General features: G+C 37.8%; 1 pseudogene; it reads right to left on the reverse strand.

Moving 5' to 3' along the window:
* Nucleotides 1-9,678: 9,678 nt before the first annotated feature.
* On the reverse strand, nucleotides 9,679-19,442 carry LOC132912496 (golgin subfamily A member 6-like protein 22; annotated as a pseudogene).
* Nucleotides 19,443-19,710: the final 268 nt, after the last annotated feature.

Genomic DNA, 19,710 nt, shown 5'->3' on the forward strand with positions numbered 1-19,710 from the left:
CGAAATGAATTCCTGAAAAAGAGTCCATCCTTTCAGGCGCTCAAGTTATGTCCCCCTTGGTCCTTATAGTCTGAGAGAAACTAAAAAGAGAAAGTAGATTGTCAGATGTAGTACGTAACGCTGTTATTAATATTTATTTCCCATAAAAAATAGAAAGCACGTATTTTTTGCATCCGACGTCAGCAATGTAAGAAATCTTGAGAATGAAAAAATAATTATTTCCTACTTCCTTCGTTATTTTATTACGCCATCGAAGCATTAACTGGTTATATTAGTCGATATCAGTATAGCAAGATACAGTAGATTCTGAAAGTTATTCGAGTAAAATAATATTAATTTACGTATTACGCGTATGAGAGTTGATCGACGCCAGAAACTTTGAAAAGCACGATAACGATAGTACGCGTCACATTGAAGTAGTCACATTGAATTACTATACAGTTTGTAAGTATATGCTACTTCTTTCAATATAAAGATACAAAGATTCGTTACATATCGCCACTTGCTCCTTTCCTCTTTTCCTGCTTTCCATCACGCTTTCGCTCCATTGTGCATGCTACTGCCAGCTATCGTTATCTACTGCCGGAAATAGAACTTTTCCCGCTTCCCCGTTCGTCAATGAAACACGGACGTGATCAAAGTAATCTCGCTAGAAGAGAAGCAGCTGATGAGACAAACTAAACTGTTAGCAAGAAGAAAAAAGAAAGAGTCTACGGCGGATACGGAAATGAATGGAAGAAAAGTAACAAAATCGCTTTTCTGCTCGTGTTTATGAAAGAGGAAATTATTCTGTCCGGTCGGATTATCCTGTTCCGTGCTTTTTTCTTCGTCGTTTGATCGTACGTGACCACTGAAGAGTTACCTGAATGATTTTCTCCATCTACAACTGTACTGCATGTGTTTGAAATTTTTATCTCTAAAATGAAACAATAATTAAGCGATTAATTAAAGATAGAATTTTCCCATTGGTTTCTACTGATTCTACCTGAATCGTGATCAGAGAATCGACTCGTCTAACCAAATCGACAACTTGGAAAACGATACAAATTCAAAAACTACATTTTCAGATTTATACTTCAGATTAACATCTTTATATTTTTATATGTCGGAGATGAAGGGACGCCGGAGCCTTTCATTCGGAATATTTGGGAAGGCCCCCGATACCTTAGTCCAGACTTTTTATTATAGTCGTACTTAAACAATAAAACTGAGAAATAGCTGTTTATGAGTCAAGTCAATTACGATTATCCGAGAGCTATGACAGTGGGCTTGGGCTCGAAGTGACATAACCGGTCACTGAACGTAGCCACGGTCACGGGAGGGACGTGTACATGACAGAGGTATAAAGTGATTAAATAACTCTCCTTAAAAACAGGGATTGACCCGAGGAATACGCAGAGGAGTACATAAGGGCAGTTCCGCTTGGACCGAGGCGCAATCCGATGAGTTCGACTAGCCCAGTGAACACGTACATCGAGTTCCTAATCGCGATCGTCATCCCGTTGACCGTGTATTCGTTATCGAACCTAAATTCATCGTCATAGGCATCTCGATCGCTCGATCATCGATGTCGCTTGTTAACTTTTGCAATACATTCCCATAAACAAACATCATCTGGTATACGACAACTATGGACAACCAGCAGCAAGACTCGTTACACGCCCCGTTTTCCAAAAAAAATCCGACATATATATATGAAGTTCGCAACAAGATACAGAGTAAGAATAGAAACACACCCGAACCAGCTGGCAGCTGAAATGTGCAACACAACAAACATCGCAAGAAGACTAAAAAGGAAACACCCAATAGACCTCATAAAAGATATAACTTAGAAAAAACGAAGCTGACACCCCGCTGGGGGTAGCCACCCACATGCTATATTTATTTTTATTTTTTTTTTTTTTTTTCACCAATAAGATATAACACTTTACCAAATGTCCATAAGGACAAATTGTAAAAAAACCAAAATAAAATAAAAAAAATATATATATATATGAAGAATGTCTAAATATTTTACTTCAAAGATTTAAAATAAAATACAAATATATACTCGTTCAAATTCGAAGCTTCTAATTCATTAAATACGCACAGAATTGAATCAGATACAAATTGACCGTCCTATCGTTCCACTATCTTCTGATTAGTTTTGATCTTTTGATATTTACAATTGTGAAATTTTTTATTTGATCTGATTTGATTTGAAAGCCGGAATTTATTCTTTAGTTGCTTAAGGCTTCTTCGCAGCTCGAGGGAAAATTTCACTTGAAATAAAGATAAAAAATGATAATTTAATATAATGAACTATTCCAATTAATTTATTACTTTTATTTCAGAAATAATATAAAGAAGTTGACTCTATAGTTTGTGCGAAGATCAAATAAATGATCAGTCAGTTGTTACTTTACGTATTCCTGTTATAACTTTTTAACGAAGCATTTATGAACATAACTTCATATGCTCTATGACATGGAATATACTGGAATATACTGAAATCGTTTTGGAAAAAAAATCTACTTCAAACTCTATAGCGGCTAGCTTGAACGATATACATATATACATGCTAACTTGCGTCAAAACCCATGTGATTTTGCTGAATGTCGCTACATCAAAGGAAACCGTACGCTCGGTGTGGACAAATACTGCAACGATCTTCCTACCTTGTACACACTGAAATAACTTCGAAGATGAATGAATGACACAGGCGCGTTCGAACGAATTTTTATGCGTTCTTGCACGAATTGATGCGACTGTGCCTAGTTTCGCTCGTTTTTGCGCTGTATACCCTACTCGACGAACCGTATCGTAAAAGGGAACTTGGATAATCAAAAAACTCCGAATTTTTCGAAATTTTCCAGAGTATGGAAGAAGCATCGGGCAACTGTCTCCTTTTTATTACGTTCTCGTTCTTCGGGGTAAAAACACAACAAATAAATACAGACGAATAAAAACGCACAATTTGTTAAAACTTTGATGTTTAGATAAAACACAACATCTAATCGTTTAGATTTTTCCTTCGCTGATATCGTCCTCAGATTCAGAATTCTCTGAATGATTCATATGCATCGTCCGTATACATATATGTTAGTAACAATTGAAATATTCTGGCGACTGATCGTGGACCACTCCGTAGGGTAGAAATTCTTGAAATATATTTAAAATATTCGTTGAAATTTTGTTTTAGCGAATCGCTTCCGGAATTTCGCTGAAAACCTTTGCATACCAACGTACGTTGTTTTGCATAAGGAATTCGAGGAATTTTGTAATCTCATCATAATCGCCAAATCACAATAGTCATTCTGTAAAAGGCGAATTTTAATTTACGCCGTGAAGTTATAGTATGTTTAAGATACGATAAAACGAGCTAGCTTCGAAAGATATGAAATTACGATTTACGATTGTGAAATGCGCGTCGCGGATCTGTTCACGGGTTAATGTAAGCAAAGCGACGTATGTCAACTCCATCTTGCAACTCTTCTTGTATCATTATATACGTAATTTCGCGGAATTTATTAGAAAATTGGGAACCATTTTAACTCGAATATTTACAATAAAACTTATTTTTATATCGGCAACACTTGTAAGTCGAAATATTCGTTCTTTACATGACAGCGTAGCGATTGTTTTCTAATAGCGTAAATTTAGATAAAACCAATTTTTTAGTGAATACCGAATATTAATTTGATTGTATCTTCTTCTGGAAGATATTTTTCAACGCAGTGATGGATATTCTTAAAAAGTAAATTCAGATAATGCTGCAATCTTTAATGAATCTTGAATATCAACTTCTCTATAATTTCTTTATGAAGGCAATGATGGATGTTCTTCGAAAGTAGATTTTATAACACAAGAAAAATGAACTTCATTACCTGTTACAAAGTACTGTAATAGGGGAAAACAACCTTTGCAACGTTCCTCGTTCTTCTCCTCCATAGTTTCTCCCGGACACTGAATCCTTGCAGGGTACTTGTAAAAGTTTGCTTGTAAGGGGAGGTGGTCCGATGCATCCAGTTGCTCGAAAACGTCACAAAAGTAATCTAATTACGAACAAAATGTTAGTACCCAGCGCAAACGTAAAGTTCGCGTCGTAATTCGTAATTCCTATGAATTATTATAGGATAACTATAACGCATTACTAGACGAAAGCCAAAACAAGTTACACTACTACTGTACAGTATCATATCCTCGCATAGTTTCTCGAAAAGCCTTGTCCTCGGTAACCAAGTTCCTATAAGTTTCGTATTTTAAAAATTCACCACTCGTTCCAGGACCAGATTTAGCGAAGGACCCAGATACATCGATGCAAGAGCTTCCTTTATGAATTATGCAATGGATTCACACAGTGCGTCCGGGGTTTTGCTTCGTACGAGTTCCTGCGATCCTCCAAAATAGAATGACTATGGACACAAGGCGGACGTAGGACGACCATTATTAGCATAACCACCAACACGCTTTATCCAATCTAAATTGTTTTCAACCACGAAGATGTCAAGAGTATAAGATACCTGGAACGATTACCATCTACATGGATCCTTCGTAGTATGGTGCATTATTAATATATACATCGACGCTATCCAGTCTGAATTCTTGTTGACCACAAGGACGTCAGGAATCTCGAGTAAGTCTGAAGCGATTACCACCTATAATGGATCGTTCGTAAGTAGCATCTTTGTAGTCGTTCCAAGTATCTTATCGTCATACAAATTCCTGTCCTCGAACATGCGTCGAATCGTGTAAACGACGATGCAGTCGAACGAAGATACTTTTGGAAGCAGTTTTCGCGTAGATCATACAGTTTGTCACATTCACCGATAGTGTCATCTCTATATATCCTCGTACATAATATGTCTTTCTAGGGTAGCTCCTTGTGTGTAGAACACATATATCGCTCTACATTCTACGCGTCACGTTCCAGAATACTAGCAAAACATTGTCCCTGTGGTAACTCGTGTTCCACCCGTTCGCTATAACCGTGCTCTAATTAAAAACTGTTTGCTATTTGGGTCACAAAGCGCGACAATGTCGATGACCCGTCTGCGTCTCGCCACTGCATAACTATGCAGATATATTTACTTTCTAAATCACTGTGTGAACGTGGAACACCGTACATATACGGCGTACACAGCTGACAATGAGACGCTGCTCTTTCATCTACATACATACATATACGTATAGGTAGCATACGTAGGTAGCGAAAGGGTTAATACGTTCATTACGTACGGCGCGTACGTCGTATCTTAGAGCACAGCGTTTCACGGTAACAACGTGACATCAAAGTGAACGTTTTGATAATAGTAGTCATTCGTTGTGTCAATTTTCGATATTTCGTGGCAAAATAGTACGCTCCTACGTATATGAACCACCGTGTGTCGGCTATCGATTTGTAAGCGATACCTCGGCTTACTCGAAAAGCGTGTGTTCTGCTGCCAAAACATTTACATACAATGCACGGTACGATTGCTCCTCGCTGTTGACAAAGTCAATTTTCAATCGTTGATAAAGTCTACACGGAAAAACGATACAGTTAGGCAACTCCAAAGAAATTCATTTTATTTACCTATGAATATAGTAATTCTAGGAATATAGCAATACTATTTATTATAGCAATAAATTTCTATTCGTTGTTTACGAAGATACTGCCTTCTACTACTAATCGTCTAATATGATCTAATATACAATCGTAGATGATATCGTAGAAATACTTGGTAGTTATAAATATATATGTATACAAGAAATAGATATCGAAAACGGAAGATTACTCCGGATACTAACTATGGTAAATGTCCAGGAAGAAGGAGCCACCTCGACGATTTCGACGATTGTGAAATACATGTAAATCTCAACTTTCTCCAATTGCCATATGTATATGCATATATAAAAATATTCCGCCTTAGTTTTCAATTTGATTTTGATTCCTGGACATTGCTGGCAAGTATATAGCGATGTTCTCGAATTAAAACCTTAAAAATTAATAGAATTGGAAGACATCGATTATTTTTATATTTGCATAGATAAAACATTTCAGTTTGATCGGAATCTTAATACTAAATGATACGTTACTTTAAAAATTAATTGTTGGCACTATAGACGCGTTAAGAGGAAAAGAAGTACCCGAAGAGTATTCCAAGTAGCGCTATAGAATTAAAAGCATAGAATTTGCTTTCCCCTAATATTTGTAAATATAACGTGCACCTTGAATAAATAAAATTCTAGGCTGCAATTGACTGATGACATCAGAAGCCGTAACCTTTTTCCATGGGATCGATCTCATTTATCTTAGATTGGTCTACATTTCGATGTGAGAGCACACTTTCGTGTTTCACCACTTTTACCAACGCCACGTGACCGACGTGATAGCGACAAGGAAAGAAAATGCGGTGAATGAGAATAACATTGAGAAACGGAGAGAGACAGAGAACCTATATGCATAATTAGAATATGGTAATGGTGCGTTGGCCCATTTGCATCATTGAAAAATAGTTCCATGTCACGGGATTACCTTTTTTTTTATATTGACGTCAAGTATAATAAAAGGGATAACATAGCATTTTCTGATTAAATGTAGATTTTATCTCGAAGAAAATGGTTTTGATAAGAAATCAGGAGCTGAATAAGAGGTCTGAAGAGTCTTGTATTTCAATATCGCTTGCAACAACGATATACGCACGATACTTAACTCTTGGATCTTTAAGCTTTTACGATGATCGATCGATGTCATACTTTTGGTTTTTCGGGATCAGTTTACTTCTTCAGGGTATATCTGAAACAAGTAATTAAATTTTTATAATCCTTGTATTTCGTTTCGATAAAATAAATTTGAAATCTTTTTTACGCCATGATAATAAACCCAAATATAATCCACAACTGTTAAACTATTTAACAATAAACTATTTCCAATCATGAAAATGTCGATATATGTTTATGGAAATAGTCTTGTATGAGAATATTCCTCTTCCGCGAATTACAGAAGAGAAACGAAGGAAGTTTTATCGAATGATGGTATTATTTTTGCAAGAAAAAATATTAAAGTGTAACAACGATACAACTTTACCATAAATGCTATATCTTGGAAAAGGAAAAAATATTTCGGTATACAATAAACGTACGAAGCTCATCGAGACACCAACACAGCTTTGATCTGTGTTGTATTCGATTATGTAAACAAGTCCTGTTGAACATAGAGATTTGTTTAATAATGTCACCCTGAATTGCCATTATTTTTATCTCGATGCGAAATCTCTTGATCGTAGACGATAATTCTACTGAGAAAACAGAAAAAGGCACGCAAATATATAATTAAATGTGTTGACTCGCGTCTATTATTAACTTTACTGCCTCGTTTCTTAATTTATGTTCAAATAAACTCGAGTATATTGTAAAATTTTGATGTAGCTTACAGGATAGCGTTTATTAATATCATCCTAATTTTCAAACGTTTTGATATTTGAAGAAACCATTTGGCGTTGTTGAGAATAGCGATCATGACACGTAATTTGTGCATTGTGAAAAGAGCCTCTGAAATTGAGAAATTGATTAGAATTTTCAACGATAATTTAGATCCATTTAGATCGCATGTCTGATAATTTTTGTAACTTTTACCACTTAGATAAGTCTTGAAATTACAACGATTTATCCGTTAAATGGTCCCATAAACATATCAAAGTATCTAAATTAGAATAACGATATCACATTTCTCCTTCGTATACCTATGGCTGAGCGACGTTGTAATATAGAAAAGACTTAAATATTCGAATAGCATTTTATCCATACTGTTACTGAGAACATTCAGATTCGGATGCAGAGTTGAACGAACGATCGATGAAGAATTCATTTCATTTGATATTTGCAGAGTAATACCCAGAGAATATTAAAACTTTACACACGTAATCGAATTGTACAACAACATTTAAAATTTAAAAGCGGTATATTCGATACAGCGGCAGATATCATTTTATTTTATACTTGATCGTTAACGTCGTAAGGGAAACAAAATAAGGTACGTGCGATGTTATTTTATGGTTCCATTTACCTTTCTCTCTTTTTTGTTTCTTTATCACTCTCTAGTCGATCCAAATATCGTATTTTATAGCCTACGACAGTATCGTAACAAATAAAAGACGTCGTTACGCGTTGCTCTATTAAATTTTATTCGATGATTCTCATTTACAAGGATATCGTAAAATTTGCTTTACGCGATTTCCCTATACCATCGAAAAAACTGTCCCTATACCGTGACATCTTCAACTTGTTCGTGCAATTGTGCAATGTTCGAAGATCGCGTGCTTTGATCGACGTAATGTAACATCTGCAGGAGAGAAAGGTCTTTCGAGACTCGTTCAACGCAACAACAACTGCTGGCTTTTAACGTGTAGATAAATATTATATGGATCAGATAGATAACAATTAATCTAAAATCTATTAAATTATGAAATTAATCACTTGACGTTTTCACGAAAATCTTCGTAAGTATACGATACAAGACGAGTTCTCTATATGCTCCTTACATATGTACATATGTTGTAAAATAGTTTATGAGATATTAAAAGAAAAAAATAACGAGAGAAAGACAAGTATAAAAAGCTGATAAAAATAAATAAAAAATTTTCGTCCGTATTACATTTTTCAGTGTCAAATTTTTTAAACATCGGATCCAGAGGACAATTATCGCCATCCATGTTGATTGCTCTTATTATAGGAACTCCTATAGATTTTGAGTCCGCTGCAACCTCAAAAACTTGCATCTATACGACGTCCATGATCAACCATATATTCAGCCATTTGAACAGTAAATACGTCTGCTAGTACCTATACAAAAATTGTATTGTTAATTATTGATATGAATATTAATTTAATGATACGAATAATTCTGTAACCTACTTTACAGTAGATTAGTTAAAACATGATTTTCACAATATCACCACATATGTATTTTACATAATTTCATTTCGTTTCTATTACAAGAACATATAATTGCTTTTTAACATGAATTATGCATGCATTAATAAACATGCATTATATGATAATATATTAATTGAATTCTTCAACCTGTATTTTAATCACTCTGTTTGCATGGTATGATTATGATTTTAATATAAACTATAATACATATCATTAATAGAGAGGATAATATGAAACCCATCATCATTTTTATAAATTTTGTCTAAAACTATGTGATTAATTTACCTAATTACTATACACATGCATACATCTAATCGTCGTTTCCAACTTTCATGTCTAATTGGAAGAATTCAAATGAGAAAAAGAGATTTAATTAGACAATTCACTGATCTCGCTATGGTGGTCGTTCGAGTATTTCCGAGAAGAAAATATCCAAATAACACTTTTTCCAATGGATACGAGTTCGTCATTTTCCTCTAAGGAAGCGGAATTATTCGAAAAGATCCATGAGAAGACGCGTCTCGATGAGATGTACATTTTTTGTTTTATTTACCGTAGTTATTTCCTACACACATCGCTAAGTAATTAAACAGCTTGACGAATGTTACTGCTACGTGATCACAAAGTGTTCTGTTACGTGAAACGAGGAATTTTTCTATCCATCTATACGTCCTCCACTGTACATGGTTAAAGACTGTTTTAAGAGCAAACCGTACAATTTGAATGACCAAATAAGGTAAATGATCGATCGAAACTCTTAACGTTGGAACGAGAGCTTTTTACATTTTACATTTTCTGTCTCGTTCTTCTCTCGCCTAAAACTAAATGCATTCGTCAGAGATTGAAATTTCTCGAAAAAATATGCCTGTGTATCAACAAAAATGATCTTCTCGGTCTGGAGGCAGCTTCTATCAGTGGCCTTTCTCCTTTTCACGTGACCATATTGAAAAGAATACGAAATAAGGCAGCTCATCGACCGTTAACATTGGCATGCTCCCAGTTAATCGACAAAACGGGCATAACGTGACCTGTATCCGCTATTTTTCGATTCCTAACCTCGAACGAGTTATCGTTACTGCCTAAAGCGATACATCGCTCACTGGCCAAAAGATAAATATACGATATCTTTGATGCATTCTTTTCACGATGAAACTCTTGCTCTCGAGAATATCTACACGAGAACCTAAATAACCCCACGAATAACCTGGACACTGGCGTTTCTCAAAGAAGGCAAATATATTTATCAGAATGTTAACGTTAATCTTTCTCCGACGTATCCACCTATTTTTGATATACTAGATGTTGTTCGATGTCGTTCAACGATTGCCTGAAGTTGGTTATCAACGCATAACCTCAATCGTCAGAACATCTGGGTAAAATTTCACGTTTCAAGTGACATCGTACATGACACAGTTATTTATACTTGTTTCTTATAAAAAGTTAAAATTATAATACATATACTTTTTACATTTGATCCTAGAAATACGATAAATCTTGACAATGAATAAATAATTATTTTCTAAATCGCTTATTCCGATTTTCAGTCGATGCATTCTCGGTCGGTATATAATAAATTCTCAAAACAAAACCTCCATCACGGACTTAACTGTTCTGTCAAAATTACTAATTTAGTAATTAGTCGATTATTACGAAAATATGTGCATGTGCATTAACGTGCACTCTGCATAAACATCTGTAGTTCAACGATAATGCGTCGAGCCTAATATTTCCTGAACGAATCGCCTTCGTTAGAAATTCAATTTATCCCTGGAAACATAAATCGACGAAGCGAAAGCGGAAGTTTCGCAAACGCTAACTGACGACCTGCTATCACTTCGATAATACACGGACGCTTTACGAGCTTATTCCAATTCCGACTGGATGGACACACGGTTAAATGGATTTCGTCAATTCATTTACCACTTGATCTAGCCGCGCATTTCAATTATATGTGTACTCTTTGTCAGTAGTATCCGTTAGCGTACCATCGCGACATCGTGGTGTGCACGTGCACGCTGCACGCTGCACATTGCACGCTGCACGCTGCACACTGCACACGCCAGCCACACCAACGACAGTTGCTGATAAAGTCGTGGGAGCGGATGCGGTCCACGATACAATTGAATTAATCTCGATCGAACAACACCGTGCCACAAAACGAAACAGGAAATCGCGTTGCCGCGCGCAAAATCGAGCAAACGCGGCCAGTCCGAATCTATTGCCCGTTATTAGCCGTTACTGTTTTCCAGAACGTTGCTCGTTATTGGCCGCCGTCGCGTTTTTTCTTCCTCTTCCTATCTGTTCCTCTATACTGCGCTTCGTTAATTAGAATGTAACCGGTGCGACGCGACGCGACGCGATTAAATTACTCGGCTAGAAGTAATTTATACGATCGCGAACCAGCTTGATCGTTCTAAATCCCAGGCACACATCGGTTTTATAGAGAAATTTTGTTGTCGGCCCGTAGATTTGGAAAAATCGCGCGTCTCTGATATCTTTTGTAAGGGAAACGTCCGAAAGATAAAGAACGCCGAGGATTTATCTATTCTCGTCGTTGCCGAGATCTTCGAGATAATAGATTTTAGGATAAAGAAAATTTATTGCGTAGATACGAGATTTACTTGCTGACTCGTTCTTAGTACATCGGAGATTCTCTTTTTTTAGCGTTATTTATTAGTTAGGAAGAAATTTTAGCTAGTTATTCTTTTGCAGCATAAACAAGAAGTTATATTATATCAAAATGTTAAATATGATTTTCTACAAATAAGTAATAAATGGAAGGAAACCAGTAGTTTCTTTTAACGACATAAAGTTTGCATACAGGAATACACAGCTAGGAAATTGAACTGCAGTTTCGACAAATTTCGATTCGAATTATAAGTTACAGCACTCTCGTGAATTTATGATACGCCCTTATGTAGATCGCTATTGAGAGAAGCTGTAGAAACCCCAAGTTCTTTAAATTTTAATTAGGATCCAAAGTTTTCCCGCTCATAACTAATTAATCTAAAAGTTCTAAGAGAGAAGAGTTTTGGGGAAACTTGCATTTAAAAACATATTGTAAATCCACGTAAGTTATGAAATTTGTTTTTCGCCTTGTGTAGATAGATATGGACGGTATTATAAACACTTGCAACGAGTAAATTTGTAGCTCGTTTTCAATTATAAATTTTTCTACGTACAAGGTTACCCACTTAACTCGGAGTCCGTGTAAGCAAGAACTTACGACTATGGTAACGATGCAATGGATACGCTTCCTACTGCAATCAAACGTCGCTTTCCATCGATGAACTGTTGCCAGAAGTATAATTAGGCGAGAGAACATAAAGCGGTTTGGTTGTCACCAAAAGACTTCAGATTTGACGTCGCAATAAGGAGTAGACGATCGCTGAGAAAGCGAGCCTCGCGTTTTCACTCGATGATTTCGTGTGCCTGTACGCTCCTAAAGTTCCCAAGCAAGCAACGGCACCTGGTTCTATTCCCACGTCTAACTCAATTTTGTTCTTTTAATTGCTGATATTTTGGATTGTGCTTACCTGAAATATAATTACAAAGTACCTTTCTTTTAAATTGCATTCAACCGTCAGAATTATGAGCGAATTACAATGAAATTGTTCGCGTTCCTGCAAACATCAAGGTCCTCCTTCCAGTAATTTCCATTTTTGACGCATTAAACATTCAGAGACGCCGAACTAACGCGAGAACGACAAATCATACAAGAAAGTTAGAATGTTAACGTTGTAACGATATACTCTTTTTACTTTCATGTACTTACATCGGTGATCACAACGACGCTGAACAAGAAACAGATGTATCGTCAATGGCAGAATTTCAAGACCCGTGTTTTCTCGTACAGCCTGTTGATCTTATAGCGTAGCATGAATTCGTTAAATTCGTTAGCTTCGAGAACCGAGGGAATATAATTCTTCTCATCCGTGAAATGTCTTGGGGAAGACGATCGTCCAACGATGAACGAGGTTAAAAGGAAAAGCGTATTACGGTAAATCATCCATGCTATGCCGAAGGTTCAAATTGCGTTTTCTCTCAAAGTTCATCTGATCGAAGATTCGAATTAAGTTAGCCTGCTCGTTTTGAAGAGCCCTCCTCGGCTCCTGGAGCTTCCAGTCCGCCTCCGTTTGCTTCTCCGCTATCTGTTTCTGCAAAGTAGCTATACGGTGGTCCAAAATATTATAATCCACCTTTGACGGAATCGCTGGTCCGTAACCATCGCACGGCACCGCTTTGCTGTCCTGGTGCGCCATGTCCGATGTCAACTGGCCAATCTTATCGCCAAGCTCTGCTAACTGTGTCAATCTCGACGACTGCAGAGATAAAGAACACGTTGTTTCGATTAATAATACGTCAGCATTTTCAAGATTGAAAAATGATCTTTTGTTATAAACAGATTGCGAATATTTTTATGAACACAAGTAAAAAATGTTCATCACGCGGAATAAATTTAATCGATAAAGCTAACGATTAAGTTATAAATATTCTATTTTTTGATAAATGAACAGAATTGTGACTGAAATTTGTTTAAAGTTATATCGTTTAAATTTTTTATTGAATTTGAAGATACATTTAGGACGTTCGATTTAGTAGAACGGAGGCGTTTATTAATTTCTGGAGTACAGAATGATTTATTGAATCTATCAGGTTTATTCACTTATTAAGTAATATCATTAATCTATATCATTGTGATTTGCATGCGGTAACCAACGTCGATAATACAATATAACGATATTACATGATTCAGTAACGCATCAATATTCGTATAACATGTCAAAAAATATTTGTACCTAGCTATGTGTAAAACATTCTCATGTATGAATAAAGCGCTTTTTCAAAAATCAGTCTTCGTGTTCTTTATTTGCAGAAAAGTCTATATAATTTTTTCCTTCGTATCGTTTCTCAAATTTCTTCCCCGGTAATTCATTCGCCTTTATGAAATCACAGCCATCATCCAAAATATCTTTGTCCATCTCCGTTTCCCTGGGCTCCAGCTTTTTCACTGCATAAAATTCATTTCATTAACAATATATATATAATTATAGTTTCTTAAAAAATGAAATATGTAGTATACATAGCGTTTCAATACAATCTCCTATCAGTGATCCTTGCAGAATCTTCCAAAGATAATACAATCCAAATGGAATATTGTTCTTAATTTTTAAAGAATATTATAATTTCTAGTAGTCAACTACGCCAATACTTTTCAAAAAATATATATATTATAAGTTTCAACAAATAGAAAATGTTCTTTCAATTTAACTAATTCAATTCAACTAATTATATTTTGTTATACTCGTTTCACAATCTACAAATACCAGAACACGAGTAATTTGAAGTCGAAATAGGAGGAAAAGCTCGTTACTGTAAAATTATATCTGATACTGCTTAAGGTAAATAATGATATTAAATGCCTTTCATTAACCACTCTGCTGAAATTTGCAAAGCGACTTGAACAAAAGATCAAGCACTTACCCTTCTAATTTGAATTCCAAACAAATTGAAACGGTAGTTATCATACCTTCTTTCAATTTGGCATTTTCTCTCCTCAGCTTCCCCAATTCCTCGCGTAGCCTTTCCTTCTCCTCTTGGCAATCGAATAACTGGCTTTTCAGTTTCTCATTCCCATCTTTTAACTCGCCACTCCCTTTCTTCGATTCGTCCAGATCCGTGGCTAACGCAGCATCGCGTTCTTTGCGTCTATTCTTCTCGTCCCTTAGTTTATCTAATTCCAACCGCAACTCGCTATAATAGCTTTTCAATTTATCCAAATTGGCTTTTAGTTTGTTCGCTTCGTCCCGCGGTTTTGAATTTTCTGGCTTCAAATCTATCAATCCATTACGCGATCTTTCGTTCTCCGCTTGACAATCTCCTGCTTCAGGTCATCTAATTCAGACTTCAATTTATGGTAATGGTTCTTTAATTTGTCCAAACCATTTCTCAATCTATTTCATTCTTCCGTGACGTTATTTAAATATTTTTGCAGTTGTATATTCGCCGATTTGGAACTATTTAGCTCGGGCCTCAGCCTATTCAGCTCCTTCTTAGCATCTTCTAATTGTTTCTTCAAGGGTTTCAGCTCGTTCACCGTGTTCTCGAGATCGGCTATTTTGTTCTTCAAGTCGTCGTTCTCTTTCTCCGGATCGTTCGCCTGTTTCTCCGCTTCTGCCAATTTGTTTTTCGTTCCAGTCAACTCCGCCGCCAATTTCGCATTGTCGTTCTTCGGGTTCGCGTTTTCGTTCTTCAGATTCGCGTTTTCGTTCTCCAGGTTCGCATTCTCGTCCTTCAGAGTTTCCAATTGCTCGTTCAACTTGGCTAATTCCACATTCAGCTTCTCGTTCTCGTTTCTCGGCTTATCGTTTTCGCTGCGAACCTTGTCCAACGCTGCTTTTAGGGCGGCCAGCTGTTCCTTCGCGTCGGCCAATTCCTCCTTGGCCGTATCTTTCGCGGCCATCTGCTCCTCCAGCTCGTTCCTACGATTCTTTAGCTGTTCGCTAAACGATAGAATTCCTTGACCAACTCTTTTTTCTCGTTTAACAAATCAGAAAGTTCACTTTCCAGAGACATTATCTTTGCTTCTACGGTCACGATCGCCTTCTTCAGTTTATCGATCTCACTCTTTATACGATCGTTTACGTTTGTTAATTCGTCCAACTCATTTTCCATTTCGTTTAATTGCTTCTGCAGTCTATCGTCCTTTGGCAATTTCGAAGATCTGTTCTCAATTTTTCCACAATTGCTTCCTCTGCGTTCCAGTTTCATCTCCATCTATCGATCTCTGCTTTCTGTCCGTCGCTTTCTCCTCTCAACTTTCGCTTCTTTTTTCAATTAACTTGCGATTAATAAACGAAGAAGTCATTTCTCCTATAAAAGATATTTTAATATTTTTAACGAAGAATTACGCTTATCGTTACGTCGCGCGAGATGTTCCGTGCGACGTCCTTCATGGTCGGGCTGCCAAGGCCTACACATCTTTACACTGACCTGCAATAAACCCAAGGAACCACTATAAACCGAATCTTTTTAGCTTAATCTCTATTCATATAAGTATCTTCGGTTTATGGATGGTCCTTGAAACAGTCCTTAGGTTTAGTGCACGCCCTTGCTTATTACGGAGAAAGCGGATACCCAGAGAAATAGCAGGTTTTTCCCATGAACAAGGACACCCATGGGCCACATCTGCAGGAGACTTTCTCCTCGTAATTATTTATTAACATTGGCTATAACCAATGGGCATCGCGGATCGTTACCCTCGCTTTTCTACCGAAAAGTGTGAACAACCAATCCACGTTCTTGATTCAAAAAGGACAGATCCACACCGAGCTTTCCTCCGTAATGGCATAAGAGCGGAGAGTTAGTCAAACCTTGTTCTTCAACATATCAAATTTAGTCAAACACTGATCGGGCAGTCAAATCAACTAAACTTTCCGTCACGACGAAGTCGATCAACTCCTGACCCAATAATAGGATATCGTCATCACTACCATACAGTCTACGCGACAACAAATGTCGTAAGTTATTGTAAATATATATATATTATAGTACTGTAGACTATAGTTTTATTACAAAACAAACAGCCCTATTATTCCACAAGAAATAAGGGGATCGACCTGTTCGTGGTGTCGATTATTATAATCGTAACGGGAATTTACGACTCTCGTTGACGCGCTTCAACGCGATCGCGTCTCCCCGCGACTGGACGAAAATACACTTATTAAAATTAACGTTAAACTACCTAAAATTTACCTGGCATTCGAGCAAATCTTTCAATGTTTTATCCAGATCAGCTTTTGATTTATCAATCTCCTGAAGTTTACAGTTCTCCATTTTCCAATGATCTATGTCTGCTTTCAGTTTAGCAATTTTTTCTTCTAATTCGTCGATTAATTTCTTCGGATCGGCAATCTCTTGTCTCAGACCTCCTTCGCCGCCCACTGCCCGAGTTTCACACTTCCACCTCGCCAACACATTTATCCGGTCCGTTTTTCAAAGAACCTATCTCGCATTTCGATCGATCGATATCCTCTAAGGCTTTTGCCAATTCGCCTCTCAAACGATCGATTTTCACCAAGTTAATCCGCGTTTTTCCACTTCCATTTATCCAATGCCTCTAGTTTCTGTTCCAATCCTGCGTTTTTCGCTTTCACATTGGCGATTTCCTTCGTTAAGCGATCAAGTTCGCGAATATCAGACTCGAAAGCTCGATTCTCTAATTTAAGCTGATCGCTGTCGGTTCTCAGCTTTCGCATCTCGTCCGCGCAATTATCGAGTCCATCCTTCAAGGAACCTGTTTCGGATTTCAACCTCGGATCAATGTCCTCCAACGCCTTTTCCAATTATTTTCTCAAACACGATCTACTTCAGCGACTAAATCTGCGTTTCTTCCCTTTGTCTTATCCAACTCCTCCAACTCCTTTCCTTGTAATTCCATCATTTTAGATCCGAAATCATCATCTTCCTTCGTTAAGCGATTCTTTTCCAACTCGAACTTCTTTACTCGCAGTTGCAGCTTTGCAAGTTCGACTTCCTTATCCTTAGCCGCTTTCGACGCGTCAACAGCAGCTTTTAGCACCTCCGCTTGCCTTCTGGAATCCTCAAGGTCATCCCTTAACGCCTTCATATCTCGTTTCAACGAATCGTTCTCGAGCTCCGTCTCATCGAGGCTGTTCCGCGGCTCGTCCTTCAAGTAATTTCAGTTTATTAAGTTCTTCGCCAGCTTCCTCCAATTCGGCTCTCAGGCTCTCGTTCTCCGCCATCGCTCGTTCCAGCTGCTTTTCGATACTATTATTCTCGTTCAACAACGCATCGCATTCTTGCTTCGTCTTGGCCAATTCATCCTTCAGTTTGTTGATCTCTGCTTGCAAATTCTCCAAAGCCTGCTTCGTGCTATCCTGGTCGTTCCTTAGCTGGTTATTCAAATTGTCTAGCTCCTTCGTCCTTTCCATCAGACCGTCGTTCTCCTTCTTCAGCCGCTCTAACCGAGCCCTTAACTTTTCGCTCTCGCCGACCGATGCTTTCGACGCTTCGCGAAGTTTGTCCTTCTCCTTCCTCTCGGCGTCCATCCTCCTTCGGACCAAAAATCTCCCTCTGTAACTTTTCAATCTCATCTCGGTTTCTCTACAGTTCCTTCTGCAACGCGGTCCTGGCCGCCCTCCCGTCCTCCAGTCGTCCAGTCAACACCTCCACCTGTTTCCTTGCCTCGCCTTAAGGTGCCCACCTCATTTTTCGAGATTCGCTGTTATCGCTTTCGCGGCTGCAAGCTCCCCTTCGAAGCTTTTCCAAAAGTGCGCGCTCGTCCAGACAACGCTCTTCCAGCTCCACGTTTCGCTTCTTACACTCTTCCGACTTATTCTTCAGTTTGGTTATCTTAGCTTTCGACTCATCGATCTCGTCATTTGCCTGGTCGAGTTTTGACTGCAATTCTGCCGTCTTGTTCTTGTAGTCTTTGCCCAACTTGTTCCTCCGCTCCGATAAGTCTGTTATCCGATCGTCTCTATACTTCGCTGCTTCTCGCAGTTTGTTTAGTTCGTTCAATAATTCTCTCTGATTTGAGATCGTGTAACTGTGACTTTAGATCTCCCACTTCCGATTTCAGAGAAGATAATCCCAGCAAGTCTGTCTGTGATTGTCTTAGATTGTTCAGGAATCCTGAGACCTAAGAGAGGAGCTATGGTTTTTTAATTGGTATCGTGGTTTTTCGTTAATGTCGTAATTTGCAACCTCGTTAAAAGGTATTATACACGCATAACTCATATAACATTAAAAAACATTTAAACCGATGCTGTTTTCACTTTGCTTCCTATATGTGTGGCCAAAAAAGAATATTCCTTTTTAATCCCTCTTCCACCTTTGAATATTAATTACGCACGCACTCCGTTTACTCACTCTTTCCACTCCTAACTGCTGACTCCTCATCTCCTCGACAAACCTTCCGACTAACGCTTTAACGTATTACGAGAGAGAAAAATCAGTTGGCCAGAATTTGCAAATGGAAAAGTCGCTCGCGTTAATTGAATGAAATAAATCTGCTAATCTCAAGGCTGGCATGCGCTCTACGATAATGCCACGAGTGCAATGCTGTTTTTGAGAAAAGTTTCGTATAATGTAATTTTACTTTGCGTGTTTAAGTTGGAACGTCGGAATCCAAAGCTGACGTTAGTTTCGTGTTTTCAACCATCTAGATATTAATGTCATCTCATAATGTCATAATTAATGTCATAATTAATTGTCATCTTCCCTCTTGAGCTGCTCCTTCGTGGCTTCTGTCTGTTCCAATGAACCTTTTTGACTGACCATCGATTCCAGTCCTTTGTTCAATGCATCGACCTGCTCGTCTCTTTCTTCCAACTGCTTTCTTAGATCAACCACGATATCCTCGCAATTGTTCAGTTTATCCAGTAAATCTGAAATATCAATATACTCCGGCACTGCGATTGTTTCGGTCGTTTGCAATATCGTTTCTGGCATTTCCTTTCCTTCGAGCTCAACCAACGCACTACGCCAGTCTGTCGCTCGAAAAGAAGACGTTCGTTTTCCAAACGCAGATCATCGCGGCTTTTCGACAGGTCCACCGAGGTTACGATCGATTCCTTCGCAACTTTGGAAATTCGTTGTTCAGCCGCTTCACGTTTCACGAGATCACGCAGCTCCGTCCTTTAAACGATATATCGCGGGGCAGCTGACGTCAACTCCTCGGTCAACTCCAGCCTCAAACCTAGAGTCCGATATCGTGTCCCGCAATCTGTCAGAGCAACAAACTTTCTTTGACACGTTGCACAACTGAGGTCATAAAAAATTTTCAAATAA

Source organism: Bombus pascuorum, chromosome 12, assembly GCF_905332965.1.
Source record: "Bombus pascuorum chromosome 12, iyBomPasc1.1, whole genome shotgun sequence".
Taxonomy (NCBI): Eukaryota; Metazoa; Arthropoda; class Insecta; order Hymenoptera; family Apidae; genus Bombus; species Bombus pascuorum.